General features: G+C 53.9%; 1 protein-coding gene across 3 annotated transcripts in view; it reads right to left on the bottom strand.

Annotated features, from left to right (window-relative positions):
* The window catches only part of LOC119956027 (ras-GEF domain-containing family member 1A-like), a 221,331-nt gene that overhangs the window by 165,377 nt on the left and 41,742 nt on the right, over positions 1 to 14,212 (bottom strand). The window lies entirely within an intron of this gene.

The raw sequence follows: 14,212 nt of genomic DNA, 5'->3' as shown, positions 1-14,212 counted from the left end.
CAGTCCCAACTACAGACGAAGGGGGGGGGGGGGGGGGAAAGAGGTCAGTCCCAACTACAGACGAAAGGGGGGGATTGGCAGAATGAGTTAAAAAGCAAATGGAGAGGAATGGAAAAAAAGGAAGAGACTGTCACAGGAGAAAGATTCCACAGCGATGAAAGGCCTGAAACAAAGACGGACAGTCTATTGCAGAGGGGTGAAGTAATTGGATGAACCCAAGGGATCTCATTTAATTTTCTGTCTAATCCATCTGAGTCCATTGACCCAAGGTGGCCATTAACGTCACTCTTTGCTTGCACACTGGGAATTTATGTGTTCCCCAACCCCAACAATGTGCTTTCAACTGGCAACAGCCAGGGGCCTTCTGCAGAGGACTGTGAATGCAAAGCAAGATCCCATCATTCAGCCATCACAACAGGGACTGCGCTTCAAAAGTATTTCTTTGGCCCTTCAGCACTCCGAGATGTCTGGTGGTCCTGAACGGTGCTACATAAATCTTCCTTTCCTTTGCATTCCCATGTCTAGTGGACCGCTGAGCACTCGCAAAGGCGGATCTTGAGGCAGGTCTCACTGACAATGGGCACCCTCCAGGGGACACCGGTAACATTGATTTGGTCGAACTTGCTCGACAATCAGGGTGTCCAGTGTCCACCGAGAAGAGGGTAAACAAAGGGTTAACACCCTCCTGCTCAGTGAGGCTATTCAGCGACTTCATGCTGAGAGACAAATAGAGAACTGGCATGAAATATATCCCTTGCGCAGAATAATTGTTCTATTTTAATTGTCCATAAATCATATTTATTAAACCTTTCCACTCTCCATCTTCCCTGCAGTGGCTTTGAATTCAGCGCACGGTAAATATGTAAGCTAACGGAATCAGGGAGCTCCCGAGCAGCAGAGAATTGATGCAAGGACATGGACTGGGGAAATGAACTCACATAAGTCATTGGCTTACGGTTACATTGCATTGACAGCACAGAATACCATTTGGCCGAATTGGTCCATGTCAGTGTTTATATTCCAAATGAGCCTCCTGCAATCCCACTTCATCTAACCCTGTTGGCATGTTCTTCCATTCCTGTCACCTTTACACGCCTACCCTACTTCACCTTAAATGCATCTGTGCTAATCTCGACTACTGCTTCTGGTAGCAAGTTTCACACTCTAAGCACTTACCAGGCAACAAAGTTCCTCCTGAGTTGCCTCTTGAGTGGCCCTGGCCCCAATTGCAGGTTAGTGTTTGTGTCCCAATAAAGGACATGTTTCCATTGAGGAGATGTGAGAGTTTCTGAACTTTACTTCCGCAGATCGTCTCCAGCCAATCACCTTTCCACCCCTCGCAACCCGATGGGCCGGGCACCATATTTGGGGCCTGACCGATTGGGTCACGGCGCAGCGGCATGTCTCAAACCCGTCGGCACAACACGGCCACAGGGAAGCAGAGATGAGGGGTTTGCCAAGCCAGAAGCTTAATAACAAGGACAACAATTTGAATTGCCGAAGTTGCCTCAATCTTACAAACCAAGGGTGAGGTGGAAGGTACACGGAAACAATTAACATTCAAAAGAGTTGAGGAGTGTTGGGGGTTGGGGGGGGAGGGAGAGAAGGGTGACTGAACATAAGGGGCGAAATTCTCCGAAGAGCTGCTTGACGCCCATTTCCGGCGGCCAAAAGCGGTGCGGATGACTCCGGCGTCAGGACCTTCTTTTAAGCCGGTAATCACCGTTCCCGAAAGGGCCAGCAGCGGACTGACGTGATACGCGTGAGTTTCACCCGCTGCGGAAGTGGCGTTGAGAGGAGAGGGGGGGGGGACCCGGCGTTGAGAGGAGGGGGGGGACCCGGCGTTGAGAGGAGAGGGGGGGAACCCGGCGTTGAGAGGAGAGGGGGGGGACCCGGCGTTGAGAGGAGAGGGGGGGGGGACCCGGCGTTGAGAGGAGAGGGGGGGGACCCGGCGTTGAGAGGAGAGGGGGGGACCCGGCGTTGAGAGCAGAGGGGGGGGGGGGCCCGGCGTTGAGGGCAGAGGGAGGGGACCCGGCGTTGAGAGCAGAGGGGGGGGACCCGGCGTTGAGAGCAGAGGGGGGGGGACCCGGCGTTGAGAGGGGGGGGGGGACCCGGCGTTGAGAGGGGGGGGGGACCCGGCGTTGAGAGGAGAGGGGGGGAGGGGACCCGGCGTTGAGAGGAGAGGGGGGGGACCCGGCGTTGAGAGGAGAGGGGGGGGGGGACCCGGCGTTGAGAGGAGAGGGGGGGGACCCGGCGTTGAGAGGAGAGGGGGGGAGACCCGGCGTTGAGAGGAGAGGGGGGGGGACCCGGCGTTGAGAGCAGAGGGAGGGAACCCGGCGTTGAGAGCAGAGGGGGGGGACCCGGCGTTGAGAGCAGAGGGGGGGGACCCGGCGTTGAGAGGGGGGGGGGGACCCGGCGTTGAGAGGGGGGGGGGGACCCGGCGTTGAGAGCAGAGGGGGCGGACCCGGCGTTGAGAGGGGGGGGGACCCGGCGTTGAGAGGGTGGGGGGTTGCGGCGATGAGGGGGGGGGGTTGAGGGGGGGTTGCGGCGTTGAGGGGGGGGTTGAGGGGGGGGGGTTGCGGTATTGAGGGGAGGTTGCGGCATTGAGGGGGGGTTGCGGCGATGAGAGGGGGGGTCGCGGTGTTGAGAGGGGGGTCGCGGCGTTGGAGGGGGTAGGGGTGGTGGGGAGGGGGTAGGGGTGGTGGGGAGGGGGGTAGTGGTGGTGGGGAGGGGGTAGGGGTGGTGGGGAGGGGGTAGGGGTGGTGGGGAGGGGGGTAGGGGTGGTGGGGTGGTGGGAGGGTGGTAGGGGTGGTGGGGAGGGGGGGTGGTGGGGAGGGTGGTTGGGGTGGTAGGGAGGGTGGTGGGGAGGGTGGTAGGGGTGGTGGGGAGGGGGGTAGGGGTGGTGGGGAGGGGGGTAGGGGTGGTGGGGAGGGGGTAGGGGTGGTGAGGGGGGTAGGGGCGTTGGAGGGGGTAGGGGTGGGGTGGGGGGGGTTTGAGGGGGGGGTTGAGGGGGGTTGTGGCATTGAGGGGGGGTTACGGCGTTGGGGGGGGTTGCGGCGATGAGAGGGGGGTCGCGGCGTTGAGAGGGGGGTTGCGGAGTTGGAGGGGGGTAGGGGTGGTGGGGAGGGGGGTAGGGGTGGTGGGGAGGGGGGTAGGGGTGGTGGGGAGGGGGGTAGGGGTGGTGGGGTGGTGGGGTGGTGGGGAGGGTGGTGGGGTGGTGGGGAGGGTGGTAGGGAGGGGGGTAGGGGTGGGGGGGAGGGGGGTAGGTGTGGTGGAGAGGGTGGTAGGGGTGGTGAGGGGGTAGGGGAGTTGGAGGGGGTAGGGGTGGTAGGGGGCAGCGGCGTGCAGAGAGGGGGGGCGACGGATGCCCGGGGCCAACGCACCGTCGCCCCCCCCCTCTGCACGCCGCTGCCCCCTACCCCAACCCCCCCCACCAGCCCACCCCCCTCTAACGCCACTACCCCCCTCCAACGCCCCTACCCCTCACCACCCCTACCTCCCTCCAACACCCCTACCCCCCTCACCACCCCTACCCCCCTCACCACTCCTACCCCCCTAACCACCCCTACCCCCTCCAACGCCCCTACCCCCCTCACCACCCCTACCCCCTAACAACCCCTACCCCCTCCAACGCCCCTACCCCCCTCCAATGCCCCTACCCCCCTCACCACCCCTACCCCCCTCACCACCACTCCTACCCCCCTCCCCACCACCCCTACCCCCCTCCAATGCCACCCCCCCATCTCTCTCAACGCCGGTACCCCCCCTCTCATCGCTGCAACCCCCCCACCCCCACCAAACGCCGGGACACTCTCTCTCCCCCCCCCAAACGCCGGGACACTCTCTCTCACACTCCCCCACCCCCCACCCCCCCAAACGCCCCCCACACAAACGCCGGGACTCTCTCCTCCTCCCCCCCCCCGCACTCGCCCTAGGTCACTGAACGGCGTCAACCATCATCAATGGTTGACGCCGTTTTAAAGCTACTGCGTTTTTCGCCGACTTGACCCGTGGCCACGTCGGCGGGACTTCGGCCCATCCGGGCCGGAGATTTGTTGAAAGTAAAAAATCAATGACATCCCGCCGGCGCCAGTTGTTTTCAGAGGCTGCCGGCGGGATTTGCACAACGCCGGTTTTTGGCCGCTCGGAGAATTAAAAACCCGGCGGGAGCGGGAATAACGCCGCCGCCGGCCGATTCTCCGACCCTACGTGGGGTTGGAGAATTTCGCCCAAGGTCAGGCAGATGTTTATGAAGGGGCTCCCTCTGAAGACATAGAAGAAAATGTTTGGAAAGAAAATTCCTAGAAACAAGAACCACGCATTCTGGCATCCCGTCCCAATAATGGGGTGGGAGGGGGTGGGGGTTGTTGGGATGGTGGGTGGAGGGGGGGGAGGAGGGGGTTGGAGGGTGGGTAAAGGTGCAGTAAACTCAAATTGGAAGCTTTTGAGGTGGGCTGATAAACTGGAGAATGTTGCAGTGATAGGGCGGGAGGGGACTGTGGGGGGGGGACAGGGGGATGGTGGTTACCAAAGGAAGTTGTGACCAAAAATAAAGATTTGGAAGTCACTACGTTGGGAAATAGGAGCCAGCAGAGGACTGGGTGAGAGATAAGCAGGATCCAATCACAGGTGGCTTTAGAAATCTAGGCTGTTGTGCACAGTGTTTCTGCATTAGGGCACCGTGTTGCCTAGGCCAAACATTTTTGCTATTAACTGATATGAGTGGATATTTTAATATAGATCATTATGAAGCTCCAGAATAGATTCAACATCAGGTCAACTTTAAATTTCAATGGGTCAGGCATTCCCACAATGTTGAATTATTTGTAGTAACCAAACACAACACTCTGATCTCCACATGGTATGAGTTGACTTTTCTCTAATATTTATGGTGGGGATTTGGAAATGCAATCTTGTACTAACTAGCTTGCCATAGTCAAGCGACTCTGCCATAAGGCAAGTACTGTAGGCTGCCATTTCTAGCTAGTTCTCATAGAGACAGACACCGATGACGATTGCTGTCTTTATACATGAAACATTGTTCATGTGGCCCATTAAGAGACACGCATTGTTTAAGGACAATGGGGTAAATTTTCCCGGTCACAACCGCCATGGGAATCATTGCAGACGGGACAGAAAATCTGGCGAACCATTTAGAGTTCCCTTGCCTTGGGGTGGGAATTCCGAATCTCGGGCCGGGCATGTGTGGAGAATCCTGCCCTGTGCGTAATGCATATGCCGAGACAGACTAGAATAGAAGAACAATCATGTGTTAATGCATGAGAATGGTAGGAATATAGTGGGTAACTTGGGTAACTCACAGTCACACAGGATTGTGCATGCAAACGTGTCTATTGGTTACTAGGAAGAAAAAGGATGTTTGCATCTATTTTTATATGAAAAGAGGGATGTTTGGGGAAATGCAATGGTATGCTACCTGACTAACTGGCTTGCCGTAGTCATGTGACTCTGCCATGAGGAAGGCACTGTGGGCTGCCATTTCTACACAGTTTAATAAAACCTCTCACAGAGTCAGACACTGATGAAGTTTGCTGTCTTTATATACTGAACAATTTACAAGGAATGTCTTTAGGTGGCAGAACTGGATGATTTTCTTCACCAGACACTTTGCAGAGCGGTTCCATCCGAACGTGGGTGAGTGAAAATTGACCAAAACTAAACCTCACCATCTGGTTAAAAGTCAGTCATGGGAGAAATGGGCACAGTCACCCAAGGAAACCAAGAATAAAAGTAAGCAGGAAACTGTGAATTAAGCCAAGATGTTAATCAGCTGGTAGGTATTCTGGCTTCAGGTGCACCAGCTACTGGACAACACCATGTAGTCCCAGAGCATCATTAACTCACCTTCTAGTTAAGCAGAGGTAAGAGGACTGGGCAGCTAGGTAAAGAGGGGCACTGGAGAAATAAATAGCCAGCCATTTTGACTGTGCCCATGTCCCTCCTGGATTTCCATTGGCGTATGTCATAGAATCCCTACAGTACAGAAGGAGGCCATTCAGCCCATCAAGTCTACACCAACCCTCTAGAAGAGCACTCAATCCAGGTCCACTGTCTCACCCGATCCCTGTAACCCCACCTAACCTTTGGACACTAAGGGACAATTTAGCACAGCCAATCCACCTAACCTGCACATCATTGGACTGTGGGAGGAAACTGGAGCACCCGGAGGAAACCCACGCAGACCTGGGAAGAACGTGCAAACTCCACACAGGCAGTGACCACGGGAATTGAACCCGGGTCCCTGACGCTGTCAGGCAGCAGTGCTAACCACTGTGCCACCTTGCCGCCCAAGAAGATCAAGAGTAATGCAGATGTGTCATCAGCCATGAATGCATTTCTTAAATCTCTAGCTCAGCGGGCTAGACAGCTGGTTTGTGATGCAGAACAAGGCCAGCAGCGTGGGTTCAATTCCCGTGCCATCTGAGAATTCTGAATTCTCCCTCCGTGTACCCGAACAGGTGCTGGAATGTAGTGACTAGGGGCTTTTCCCAGTAACTTCATTGCAGTGTTAATGTAAGCCTACATGTGACACTAATAAAGATGATTATTATGTCAGGAAGCCCTACACAGCTATTGTGACATGATGGAGGAGTGTTGACAATGATGGTTCCTGTAAAATCTGGCACATCCCAGGGTGAAGGTTTGCCGCTACCCTTTACCATCGTAGCAAAGGGTCCTAGCAGGGAATGTCACAAGGGTCAGAATGTCTCGTGCAGCGCTCCACTGGCCGGAGCCCCGCCCTTACCATGCACACATTTATTTCCAATTCAGCAATGACTGGCAACAACAAGAATAAGAGGGGTTTGCACAACCCCTACCTTTCAACAAAACCTAATTACTCCCACCAATTTTCAGATGTTACAGGAGCCTGGACTGTAATGGTGGTGAGACAATGGTTTCACTCCAGGACAATCGAGTGTGAGTGACACTGGAGGAAGCATGTAGGAGCGAACATAGAACGTAGGCCATTCAACTCCTTAAGCCTGTTTGGAATTCAGTCCCATCAGGATGCGTCAGCGCCTCAACTGAATTTCCTGACTTTGTTGCATATGTTTTCACTCCCTCCCACCGACAAAACGCTGCTGAGTCTTGAGAAGGCCAATTGTTTCCCAGCAGCCACTGCTATTGTTGGTGCGCGGAGAGTGAGAAGGAGGGAGGGAGGGAGGGAGGGAGGAAGGGAGGGAGGGAGGGAGAGAGGGAGGGAGGGAGGGAGGGAGGGAGGGAGGGAGAGAGAGAGAGAGAGAGAGGGAGGGAGAGGGAGGGAGAGAGGGAGGGAGGAAGAGAGGGAGGGAGGAAGGGAGGGAGGAAGGGAGGGAGTGAGGGAGGGAGGGAGGAAGGGAGGGAGTGAGGGAGGGAGGGAGGGAGGGAGGGAGGGAGGGAGGGAGGAAGGGAGGGAGGAAGGGAGGGAGGAAGGGAGGGAGGGAGGAAGGGAGTGAGGGAGGGAGGAAGGGAGGGAGGGAGGGAGGGAGGGAGGAAGGGAGGGAGGGAGGAAGGGAGGGAGGGAGAGAGGGAGGAAGGGAGGGAGGGAGGAAGGGAGGGAGGGAGGGAGGGGGAAAGAGAGGGAGGGAGGGAGGAAGGGAGGGAGGAAGGGAGGGAGGGAGGGCTCCAGATCTCTGCTGACATGATTTGTGTGAAAACAAAGTGTTGGGCTGGCTGTTTGGCGGTTAATGATGAGCAGTGCGACCATGGTTGGTGACAGCTTGGTTGGTGATACAAACCCCACACCCTGTTACAGATCAGGGGCGGGATTCTCTGATCCTGAGGCTAAGTGTTGCGCCGTCGGAAACGTCGTCGTGTTTCTTGACGGCGTCAACACGGCAATTCTGGTCCCTACAGGGGGCCAGCAGGGCGCTGGAGCGGTTCACGCTGCTCCAGCTGCTGATCCGGCCGCGAATGGGCGGCGGGGGATGTGCGCATGCGCAGTGCGCCCGTCGCGAACCCACGCATACGCAGTCCCACCGGCGCGATTTCCGCGCCGGCCCCCACCCAACATGGCGCAGGAGTACAGGGGCCACGCGGAAGAAAGGAGGCCGTGAGGCAGAGAGGGCGGCCCGCCGATCGGTGGGTCCCATTCGCGGGCCAGGCCACATCGGAGGCACCCCCGGGGTCAGACCCCCCCCACAGGCCACCCCTGCACCCTTCAACGCCAAGATTCCGAGGGCTCAGAGCAGGTTAGAACGGCGCCCCCCCCCCCCCCCACAGACCCGTCCCCCCCCCACAGACCTGCCCCCCCCCACAGACCCGCCCCCCCCCCACAGACCCGCCCCCCCCCTCCCCCCCCACAGGCCACCCCCGCACCCTTCAACGCCGAGATTCCGAGGGCTCAGAGCAGGTTAGATCGGCGCCGCCGGGACTCGGGTTTATTTATTTTTTTAACGGCTGCTCGGCCCATCCGGACTGGAGAATCGTGGGGTGGGGGGGTGGGGGGGGCGCATAGGGCGCCGCGCCAACCACGCCGGCCCCAATGGCGCCAATCCTCCTCTCTGTGGAGAATCTCTTCCCGGCGTCGGGGCGGCGTGGTGCGATTCGCGCGGCCCCCGGGCGATTCTCCGTGGGGTTAGAGACCCCCCCCCGCCCCCCAGATACCAAGCGGGTTTGGGGGGGGGGGGACTGGTACAAATCAAAACCTTCACAAAGCAGGCATGTGGTTTACTGATTTCTGAAGCAACACTTTAAATGCTCGGACTAGTTGTGGGCGGTTGGGTGGAAGGAAGAGCTTTACAAATACCCAAGAGAAACAAATCATTATCGTTGCTAAAATTGCAACTAAACAAAGGCCACGTAAGATAAGCTGTTCCGTGAAATATTTCCGTGTACACTCACCAGATGAGCAGCTGATTAAATGTCTCGCGAAGCAAAAGCTTTGCAGATCGGTGCTATTTTTTAAAATTGAGGCTAATACAATGAATGTACTGATCATTACAGCGTTGGCCGCTTGTGTTTTCCAGCAGGATTCAGCCACGTTAAGGCTGATGAAAAAATGATTCATCACAACACACCACATCATGGGACTTTTCCAGAACAATTTCCAGTGCTCATAAGGGGTCTCCGATTGCTGAGCTTTTTCAGAGGGATGCAGAGAATTTTCTGTTGTTATTTGGAATTACTGCAATAACTGCGCCTGATTTTCTGGTCCAAATACTTCAATATATTTTTTTGCATTAAGAGATCCCTGAGGTTGTAAAATTACTAGTTTCTGAGTGGTTTGGAATTGTAAACCATTTGCTCCAGTGATGTGATGAATTGTCCATTCCTTGCTGCACCAGCTCTGGTATTCCTGACGTATAATTCTTTTCATATTTAATATCCTATCACATTAATTCACACCATTAACATTAGTCATTTGTTCCAGTTTGTGCAGGAGAGCCAGGCTACTTTATATCACTTTTACGTTCAAAAATTAAAAAGCTTAACACTATGCAGATTATATGAGAAAAAAAAGTCAGTAGGTTAAATTTTCCATAAATTATCTTTAAGCGTTAATAAAATGGTCAAGGGCAAGCAGAGCTGTGTAATTTATGGCTGAAGTAGATTGCAGAAATATGACTTGAGATGTAAAGAATGTTCTTCAAAACCCATTAATGAAAGCTGCTGACAGGGAAGATTGTGAAAACCTTTTCAAACATAGTCACGGGGAACTAGGTGGGACAATAGTCTCGGCCATTGTCTCCAGGGTCGGGGACCAAATGAAGCCTTAAATGATGGGATGAAGGTTTTTTTTTCTCTATCTCTGTGGGCAGATCTTCCAGCCATGAACCTGAGGTGCTGAGCCAGGTCCGTGGGGATGGAATTAGGAACTGGCTGGATATGTGAAGAACGACCATGATCAGGTGGGCCGGGCAATGCTGATTCACAAGTCGGCAAGCACGACCGTGATTCAGCCGCCAGTGTTCCTGCCCGAGTCACAAGGCTGTGAGCTCATGTCCCATTGCAGTAACTTAAACACAGAAATGGAGGCCGACATGGAGGAACATACATTTAGGATCAGGAGTAGGCCATTCGGCCCCTTGAGCCTTTTGTCGCCCCCCCATTCAATAACGTCATGGTTCATCTGATTGTGGTCTCAACAAATTCACATTCTGCCCCCCCACCCCCAATGACCTTTCATTCACTTGTTAGTCCAGAATCTATCTATATCTGGGCGCGATTCAGCGGACTTCAGTTACAGTCCGCTGAGTTGCGTGTTTAACAAGGTGTAGTGCCGAGAAACATCTCACCATTCAACGCCACTTTGCCGTTTTTTGGGCCTTGCGGAGATTAGAACATAGAACATAGAACAGTACAGCACAGAACAGGCCCTTCGGCCCTCGATGTTGTGCCGAGCAATGATCACCCTACTTAAACCCACGTAACCCGTATACCCGTAACCCAACAATCCCCCCATTAACCTTACACTACGGGCAATTTATCATGGCCAATCCACCTAACCCGCACATCTTTGGACTGTGGGAGGAAACCGGAGTACCCGGAGGAAACCCACGCACACACGGGGAGGACGTGCAGACTCCACACAGACAGTGACCCAGCCGGGAATCGAACCTGGGACCCTGGAGCTGTGAAGCATTGATGCTAACCACCATGCTACCGTGAGGCCCCTCACCACCATTCTCTCCACCAAGGCCACAATTAGAGGGATTTTGTGCTGGCGAGAAGGCTCCTCACAGATCGGGTGCCAATTTTGCCTCAACTTCCCACATCCCTTTCACCCCCCCAATTTGATGTGTCTCCCTTAACCTTCCCCAACATTGGGGAGGACCCCAGGAAACCCCCCCCCCCCTCACCCAGGCATGCTGGCACTGCCAGCCTGGCACACTGGCAATGCCCCGCCACCTGACAGTGCCAAGGTGCACAGGTGCCAGGGGGCGTGCCAGGGTACCACCTTGCCCTGTCCTCGACTGGCTGACGTCTCCATTAGCCTGGGAGCACTTACTCAGTGCGGTCAGCCTGGCTTTTAATGTCAAAGTTATGAAATGTTCAACATTCTTATCTATTCATAGAATCATAGATTTTGCCAGGGACTCAATGGCCGTGCCTGTGATACCTCGCCAGAGTGCTGTTTAGTACTGATGCACCCTCTCCCCGTAACCTAGTGACCCCACCTAACCTTTTTTGTGGACACGAAGGGCAATTTAGCGTGGCCAATCCACCTAACCTGCACATCTGTGGACTGTGGGAGGAAACTGCAGCACCCGGAGGAAACCCACACAGACATGGGGAGAACGTGCAGACTCCGCATAGACAGTGACCCAAGCTGGGAATCGAACCTGGTACCCTGGAGTTGTGAAGCAACTGTGCTAGCCACTGTGCTATCCTGCTGCCCAGTATCATTATATTATTCATTCATGAGATGTGGGCGTCACTGGCTAGGCCAACATTTGTTGTACATCCATAATTGCCCCTTGAGGAGTTGGAGGTGAGCCGCCTTTTTGAACTGGTGCAGTCCATGTGGTGTAGATACACCCACCGTGCTGCTAGGAAGGGATGACGGGGACACAGAAGCAAGAAATTATGCCCAGGAACCTTGAAACGCACACGTGTCGCAATCTGAGGAGTACTTTTTAATACAGTGACAGTCTGGGACAACATAATAGAAGATGGTGGAGTATTTGAGTTCACTCAGGAAGTCTAACTTTCTGTGGCAACATGCACCTTGCACTAGGTGGAGCTAAGGTAGAATCATAGAATTTACAGTGCAGAAGGAGGCCATTTGGCCCATTGAGTCTGCACCGGCCCTTGGAAAGAGCACCCCACCTAACCCCCTATCCCCGTAACCCAGTTCCCCTACCTAACCTTTTTTTTGAACTGTAAGGGCAATTTATCATGGCCAATCCACCTAACCTGCACATCTTTGGACTGTGGGAGGAAACCGGAGCACCCGGAGGAAACCCACGCAGACACGGGGAGAACGCGCCAACTCCGCACAGACAGTGACCCAAGCCGGGAATCGAACCTGGGACCCTGGACCTGTGTAGCAACTGTGCTAACCACTATGCTACCATTCCAACTTTCTTTTCATCACAAGGCTGATCAAGAATCTCTTTCACTCTTATCACCTGCGATTGGCACATGTTGGAAGGATTTGCAGGTACCAATCAACCTGCTCTTCCACATTATGACCTTCTTTTCCTTGGTCGTTAAGACCCGGGGTGGGACATGAAGGTTTGGAAGCAGGGTCACTGTTTACTGCACTACAAAACCTCCAACCAAAAAAGGTCAAATGGAGCAATTGTAAAATTTTCGACCAATGCTTAATTTCCACTGCACGATCCAACCAACGTACGCAGTGAGATGGCACGGAGGACATTGCCTGTCAGAGAGCTAGATCCAATCTCCTGAAACTCAGAGAATTACCACTTATGTTTAAACTGCACAAAAAATCTTCCCTCGATTAATGGAAAGCCAGAAGCGGCTAACCTCAGATAAGCTTGTCATGTTGTGCCAATTATTGCGATTTGATCATTTTATTATTTGTTAATGTCACAAAGTGCAGCTGCTATGTCTGACACACAATTAATACAGAAGTAAGAAATGGAAAATTAATCGTGCTGTGAAATCACACCAGGGCAGGCGGACTGAGTGAAACCACTCGAAATCAATCAATGAGCAAACAGCCCTTTTTCAACCAAGGATCAAACAGTTTTCCCCTCTACGAATGGAACAGCAAGACCCGCCGAATCACTGGGACCACATTAGGATGGGAAATGTTTCGACGAACAGCATCAGGTAGTCAAATGTAGTTGGGAATGGAGTGACTGTTCATTGAACAAGGACTCATACAAGGATCTAGAGTGTGCTTCGAGCACAATATTTAATAGCAAGAAGGAAATGTGTCATCTTCGAGATTGGCATTTCAGAACGAGACAAGCTCTCAATAGCCTCTCCAAGATATGGAGATTCCAGTCTGAAATGCTCGGATTTAGAAGACATCCCAGGTGGGATTCTCTGTTGCCCAGCGCCGATATTGTAATCGGCGATCGGGCGAATAATCGGCTCTGAAACCGAGATCAGGCCCAGCGTCGGTCAGTCACGCTCCTCCCCCTCCTAAATGTCGCCATCGTGCAGGATCCCGTCGTGGCGGCTGCAGACTGTGCCCAGCGCCGCCACACTCGGCCAGGATCCGTGCCGCTAGCCGGGGGTGCTTTTGCAAGGGCTGGGGAGACTGGTGTGGAGTGGCCAGGGGATGGGCTGTGGGTTGACGGGTCGGCCATGCGCATGCGCGGCCCGGTACCCGCCCATTCAAGGCCGTTTTTGGTGGGGGAGCCGGGAGTTTCACCTGGCATCGGTGCTAGATTCCGGGATCGGTGAGGGTTTCACGCAGATTCTTTTGTCGTAAAAGACCACACAGGCGCCACTTAGCCGCTGAAACGGAGAATCCGGCCTCCTGTGTCTACAAACATGCAAGACAGATGAAGCGCATGCTTACATCCCCATTTCCCGTGCCTTGGTTCTTCTGACAGGTCACTAGCCTGAAGCCAGAGGCCAAAGCTTCAGGGATGCCACTGTGCATAAAGCATGGCTGATTAGCGATCTCTCCCACTCTTGCCACCTACATAAGACACATTGAAAGGATTTGCAGGTTGATAATCAACTAGTTTGACTGCATTTCAAATGCCCGTCACTGCATTTAGCCTGAAAAAGGGAGAATTCCGCCCCATGTCCTTACTGGATTGAGTTTGAACATCAAACGCATCTACACCTGGGAATCTGCAATCAAAATAAATCCGGAATCTCTCACAAGTCACTGACAGACTTCAACGTTTTCCTCACTATTTCCCATCGCCACAGAAAGGCTGTCAGATGTGCTGCTGATTTCTGGCACTCCAGCTTTTGAAAGGGACCCAAAGGGCGATGAGGGAAAATCTTTCCAGCGTTTGGCAAAACTCAAAGAAGTGCTAATTCTGAATGTCTTCATCTGAGAATATGCCAGGAAATGCAACCAGAATGAGTGTAATCTCCTCATAATTTAACCGATGGAGTCCAGCAATCGGTCTTGTACACCTACACATTCTCCCTCTCATGCCAATATAACTTTGCTGAGGTGTGGTGCCCAGAGCTGCCCACAGTACTGTAGGTGTGGTCAAGCCAGGGTTTTGTGTATCTCAAGTTGGAGTGCTACTCCCCCCGCCCCCTTGTTTAAAATTGAATAGCTTGAAATAAGCTGAAAATACGATGCATTCATAGTGGGTCAATG

This window comes from Scyliorhinus canicula, chromosome 22, assembly GCF_902713615.1.
Source record: "Scyliorhinus canicula chromosome 22, sScyCan1.1, whole genome shotgun sequence".
Taxonomy (NCBI): Eukaryota; Metazoa; Chordata; class Chondrichthyes; order Carcharhiniformes; family Scyliorhinidae; genus Scyliorhinus; species Scyliorhinus canicula.
The sequence above is the reverse complement of the archived record's forward strand: the minus strand, read 5'-3'. Positions and strand labels throughout refer to the sequence as shown.